The following is a 7,291-nucleotide window of genomic DNA, read 5'->3' as shown; positions in this document are numbered from 1 at the left end:
TTTTTGTTAAATTGTTTACTTTTTTTTGAGAAATTAAATTGTTTACTAAAAAATTATAGTAATAAATATTTTAAGGTCATATATCACAACAAAATAATATTACATCTTGATACATATAAATATTTAAATGCATTAATTAAATATGCTATATTATAAAATAAAAAGAAATTTAAAAAAAAAAAAAAAAAGAAGCTCAATTAAGCTCACCAGCTGCTTAAGTCAAGTATTAAAAAACTCAAGTTTGACTCAAATTATTACTAAAACTACTTTAGCTTAAACTCCATTACGTAGTAACTAAATCGAATTTGAACATTAATCAAATTCAACTTCAGTAACTCACGAATACTTTGTAGCTCTCTTTGAGATAATATCACAACCTTGAACCTCAAGGTGAGATATTAACTCTTTAAATTATAACCGATAAAGAAAGTATATTAAATACTACACTATAAACTTATCATACTCAAAAAATATATATGTGGCGCGTGACATGAGTGCGGTGGGGGGTGAGTGACACACAGGGGTTGGTGGAAAGTGGAGCCCACAATCACATATCATGTCAAAAGTTGGCATCAACGTTGAGAATGGGGTGCAAATGACATGACAGGGTGGACCCACTCATTAAACCCTTTCACCCACCCCATTTACTTATCTCCATTGATAAGCGGACCGATTTTACTCGCAAAATTCATTTTTATTTTACTACTCCTAATTTCTAATTGTAGTTTTTTTTTTTCATAATTTTATATTAAATTTTGTGATGATTAAATTAAATAGGCAATCGAATTTAGAAAATAAAAATACAATTAAACACTATGATGCTGTGATTATTTCGATGGATTTTCATATTGACATATAATAATAATAATAATAATAATAATAATAATAATAATAGTAATAGTAATCCTTTTATTTCAAGGTTGTCATGGCAATCATAGTCAAATCTGTGTCTTCAAACAAATTGGCTCGTCGTCCTTCCAGGTCCCAACGGAATTGTCTCCAGATGGAGATGTTTGAACCAAAAACCATGAAAGATTGGATTGCCATGGTGGTCTTGGAATTTTGTTTCAAATAAAACTTTAAAAAATAATAATAATAAGAGTTTGTATCGCCCCACATGACATGTAGCAAGATGTTTACGGACTACAACAATCTAAAATTAGTTAGTTGTAATGCTTTTATATGTTCAGGTACTTATTTAAAACTTTATTCAATATAAGTGTTTAATTGAAACGAATATTTTTTGCGGTGTCTGAGATCATTTTTTTTTCTAAGTTTCGGGCTTCTTGATAAAATCAAATAATGTTTAAAGAAATAGATTTGAAATAGCAATCCTTTTATACTAAGATTCTTTGATACTAGGCAAACAAAAGCAACGTAACACTTCAATATTAATTTGTAACCAAAAGGAACACAAGTGTTGCTTATCCTAATTGTATTTTAACATAGTATGTTTTATATTTTGAAGAAATAATGCAAAACAAAAACATCAAAAATCCATGGGCTGAACTACGGCGCCAACTGCCCAAGACGCCTTGCCCCCCCCCCCAAAACATTTCTTAACAAAAACTAATTACCCCACACACACGCACGAACACGATATAAGATGTGATCAAAATTGTGCACTTATGCATTGGTATTGTGCTTTTGCATTTTGTTCAAATCCTTGAAAGTATCCACTCCAATGCATAACAATGTACAATTGAAGGCACTAAATGTATACTAGAAGGTCAAAACTAAGAATGGGATTCTATGCGAAAAATGAAAATTGATTGTCCTAAAATTTCAAATAATATGATATGTTGATTCAAACTGATTCCGCTTCCAACTCAAAGGCAAAGAAAGGTAGAATTTTTTTGTTAGAACCATTGATCTGGACATATCAATGATTCAAAGCTTACCCTATTTTTTACCTAGGAGTTCTTTTGCACATGTGTGCGTGCGCATATGTATATATATCCTAATGTTATAATTAGGTGGACCTAAGTACACCTAGATGCATAAATGTTAACAAGGTAAATTACTTGTACTTATAAGTGAAAATAGGTGCACAAGTGCAAGTAAAATGTATTACAAGTACAAGTTAAGTGTACTCTGAGTATCAATACCAAGTGCACCTAATGTTATAACTAATTGCACTTAATGTTATAATTAGGTGCACCTATGTGCATGATGTTAATCAGGAAAATTACTTGCAGTTGTAAGTAAAAATAGGTGCACTTGTAAGTGATTTTACTTGCAAATGTGCACTAGCTACTTGCATTTATAACAAACTTACTTGCACCAAACTACCAAAGTTTGAGTTATTTACGAAAATATCATCGCATCGTTTTTTTAAATTACATCTGATTCGTTGATCTGAACACGTGGACAGCTGTGAAGTATTCCCATTTCCTTCCTGGGCCTAAGTAATATATATATATATATATATATATATATATATATATATATATATATATATATATATATATATATTGTTGTTGGGTATCTTAAGTCATTATTCTTTAGTCAAAGGCCTTGTGGTCAAGCGGCATGAAGTGATTCTCCCAAGTAGGAGGTCATGGGTTCGAGCCTCAGTGGGGGCAATATTGACTTTGTTTGCTGAGAAAGTATATGAACAGATACTACATGTAACAGGGTCAATAGTATTCTAATAAAAAAAAAGTCATTATTCTTTATGTAAATTTAAATAATTTTTATTTTATATCGTACTAAAATGAAATCAAGGCGAAATATCCCAACAGTAACGGGCTGGAGTTGAGGATGGGGATACAAAATTGAGGGCCGGAACGATGAGCATAGTCGTGTTTGGTTGCCAAGCTTAAGTGTTGCAGCAATAAATAGCCTAAGGATGGTTGTGCTTCACATTAATTTTAAGAAAAATAGGATAATTAAAGCGGAATGAAGGGAATATTTGCCTTGTGTAAGCGGGGACAAATACATTGGAATCTATTTTTTTATTATTAAAAAAGAATAATTTGTATGTCAAGTTGTCAACAAAGTCAAGTGAATAAATGTTAAGCAGTTCATCATAAAAGTTATTGACTAGCATTTTACTCCTTCAATACTCCATCCATCTAAAAATGATTACAAAACGTGAATAACTCTATTTGATTTAAAGTATTTATCATTCAAATTTTATAATATTTAATTTATTTTTTGAGAACAAACTGTGTATAATTAAAAATTAAATAAAAGTTTATTAGACAAATGCATTTAAGTTTAAAAATTATAGCTAAACATCTTGCGATCAAGTGGTATAATTGTGACTTTTCCAAATAGGATGTTATAGGATTGGACCCTAGTGTGGGGGCATTTGGAGGTCATAGGGTCGATGGTAGAACACTCGAACCCATAGTATTAAAAAAAAAGTTTTAAAAATTATGAAAAATGAGCTTTTTTAAGAATAATGATGTTTTTGGTAATTAATTATAGAAATTTTCTAGTAGTAATTTTTCTCACACTAATTGTTTTTCGTACTGGCAATTTTCAACTAATTTTCACTCAATAAACAAATAGAAAAATATTATTAAATATAAAATTATATAGTTAAACTTGTTGTTTTTGTGCCTTATTTCTATTTCCCTCCCTCCAATCGATTATTGTCTTTCACCTAAGTAAAAATTAGTTTAAAATCTATTAATAATCTTTCACATAAGTAATCTTATATTACCTAACTAAAAGACCCATAATTATTCATTAACTTTTACAATTTTTTCTTGATAAACAACTCTTGATAGATTACAAGTTCAACCTTTTATTTTAGTATTAATAAATTTCCTATTTATTTATTAAACATTTAATAAAAGTTGGTTGAAAAGCTTCACCAAAAAAAAACCGAGTTGTAAAATATTAAATATGAAAAGAATTCAAAAATTAAGTCAATAATTATGATATAATTCAAATATTAAAAAGTCTTTTTTTTTTTTTTTTGAGTGCTATGGACTCTATTAAAATTAATTAAATTAGTAAAGACAGAAGTTTCTATATGTCATTTTCCTTTTTTTTGTGAAAGGCGAATAGGAAGTAGAAGGCGAGTCACGCGAGTAGCAGTGCAGTTAGTTGGAAAAAGCAAGGGGGATAAAAGGGGTGGGGGACCCACATACGAAAATAACGCCTCTTTTCTAGGTGTGGGGTCCCACTTTAACTCAGTCTGTCCTGTGGACTGTGGAGTCGTCATCCATCTTTGACTCTTTTGCCTTCCCCTTTTACACTATCCCTTTCACCTCTCATTCCCCGGCCATATTTACCACTATTTTTATTTTTATTTTTTACTGTTCCATTGTCTAATTTTATGGGTTTCATTTTATTAACAAAATTATATTGAAGTCAATTTGTTTTTAGTTTTTTAAAATATTAAATTTAATATTAATATATAAAATAAATATATTTATAAAATATATTAAAAGTATTATTAAACATAAAAAATAATATAAAAATATTGATGAAAAATAAATACAGAAGAAAAACTTAGTTTGATCAATGAATAATAAACAGAATAAATAAAGTGAGACTAGGGAGTACTTCGTATTGCAGTGATATGTTTTACTATCATAAAGACATAATTCATACTTTTTATTTAAAAAATAAGTGTGATGCAATACATTTCATGAGCAATGCTACATTTCTTATAAAAATTACTGCGTAATATTTCTTTTTTGATGAGTCGTTTTTAGTGTATACTATTTTATATTTTATATTTTATATTTTATATAAAACTTTGATGGGTCACACTTGTGTGAGACCGTCTCACGGATCCTTATTCGTGAGACGGGTCGGGTCGGGTAAAAGCACCATGCAAATGTCATACTTATATCTGTAAATGTCATACTTATATGCTCAAATATAACACTAATCAAGAATACAATTTTTGTTACTTATAAGAGAAAAAGTAATACATTTTTCATAATAAGTAATGTTGACAAGTGTCTCTTACTTATAAGGGCAAATATAATACTTTTGAGGAAAAATATAATACTTTTAAATCAAAATGTAAAAGTATTGTATTTTCCCTTAAAAGTATTACATTTACCCTTATAAGTAACAAAATTTTTATTTCTAATTAGTATTACATTTGATCATATAAGTATGACATTTGTGCATATAAGTGTTACATTGCATCTTGACCCGACCCAACCCGACACGTCTCATGGTGAGACGGTCTCACACAAGTTTTTGCCAACTTTTATTATTTTATGGTAAGATTTACCAATTGACTGATAGTTTATGAAAATCAGGAAAAGTATCATTTCTTTTTCATGTTTTAATTTTTACTCCCAATTCAAACTTCCTAGCTATACCCAATTTTCAAAATAAACAAGTAAAAACAAATTATAGCAAGTGTAAGCCTAATAACCGAAATGAACAAACGGAGATTGTTTGTGTTCGTTTGTTAAGATTTTTGGAATTTTCGTGTTCGTTTGTTAAAGTTTTTAAAAATTCTGTTTGTATTCGTTTGTTGTTCATTAGTGTTTGTTAACATTCACAAACATGTACATTAAAGTTAACGAATACGTTCACGAACATGTTCGTTAATGTTTGCCAACATGCTCGTGAATACGTTCATGAACCCTGTAATAACTAAACACATGCACATGTTCATGTCACAATTCGTTTGTGAACAAGAAAACCAAACAAGTTTGTTTAAGAAGTGCTTGTTTATGAATATTATTAAATGAACACTAATCTAGTTTGTTCATGAATATTATTAAACGAACACAAACACGACGGTTTACGAGCTCTTAGCAAACGAGCTTACAACTGTTCAGACTTCAGACTATGTTTGTTTATGACTTGAGTTATAAAATTTGTTCATTTATGTTCATTTACTGTAATAAACAAACACTTACCGAACACAAACACGAGTAGTTTCCGAAAACTCTATTCGCTAACACCCCTATTTGTGCCACCACAAACACGAGTAGTTTACCAAAAACTCTATTCACTAACACCCCTATTTGTGCCACCTTTGGAGTTTAGCATGGGGGGAGTTAAAATTAGGTTCACTATTTATGCAAATGAAATATCAAAGTAAGGTATGAAAACCATCAATTAAATTACTTGTCCAGCATCATAATATGTATTACATATTCTACTTTCTTATTGATTGGACAAAGAGAATATCTTTCTTATCGTCATTAATTACACAATTCAGTTAAATTTAGCTAAACCGTTCTTCGAGTTGTATACATGCACACAGTACATATGCATATACAGAGAGAGAGAGAGAGAGATGGTTATACATCATCTTCAAAGTTGGGGACCATTCTTAGGTGAGGAAATTAGATATGAATGGAAGGGGCTTTTATGAGAAAGCTGACAGGAGCAACCACCATTGACTAGCCGCATACAAACACACAACTCCAATGGCTAAAAGTCGAAAAACCTTTGCAGTGCATCCATGCAGGCAGGGCTTCCATAACAATACAACAAGGATACATACATACATGCATAGATTGATTGATTTTGGTTGGAATTGGACCATTCAACCATGCATCAATAAACCCTTTTCTGCTTCTTCAACTCAACATTTCAATTTTCAAGTACACCCCCTTTTTCTTGTTTCCTTCCTCAACACAATCTTTGGTGGTTGTGGATTGAAAACGATATTCCGCCCCCCCGGCCACACCTTTCTTCTCCAAAATACGTTAAACGACATCCCAGACAGCTAAAGACCTTATAGTTCAGTGGTATAAGAGTTTGTCCCAGACAGCTAAAGACCTTGTAGTTCAGTGATATTAGTGTGAGACTCTATATAAGAAATAACAAAAGCAATGTTCCATGCATGCTAAAACTTGATCAGTTAGACAAAAGAGAAGACAAAAGTGTTGTACTACCAAGCATTTCAGTGCACAAAGCTCCTGCTTATCTGCAATGGCAATCAATAATTGTGTGATATCTCAGGCCGGAGGCGCAATCGACACCCTAAACATCAATGTTGACAACACAAGACAAAGGATAAATTCAGCACCTAGATAGAGGATAGACACAATTACTCTAAAGGGACTATAGAAAAGACTTGATTAGTCGTGGGCCAATTAGCTACACCGATATGTATAATAACTTCTTCCCATTTGATTTCGGCCATTTAATCAAAATGACATCGACATGCAGGTAACACCGAGTAGCCCCCATGCATACATTTCAAGACAACTACCGCGTTTACGTTTTTCATCATTGATTTTTGATAGATGATGCTGATAAAACAGGAGGACAGATGGCCCTACACCAATATGAATGGTAAGACTCAGGACTAGTTGTAAGGTAGTGACTGTTTCTTGTGTTGAAATTC

The sequence above is a fragment of the Ipomoea triloba genome, chromosome 5 (assembly GCF_003576645.1).
Source record: "Ipomoea triloba cultivar NCNSP0323 chromosome 5, ASM357664v1".
Lineage (NCBI taxonomy): Eukaryota > Viridiplantae > Streptophyta > Magnoliopsida > Solanales > Convolvulaceae > Ipomoea > Ipomoea triloba.
The sequence above is the reverse complement of the archived record's forward strand: the minus strand, read 5'-3'. Positions refer to the sequence as shown.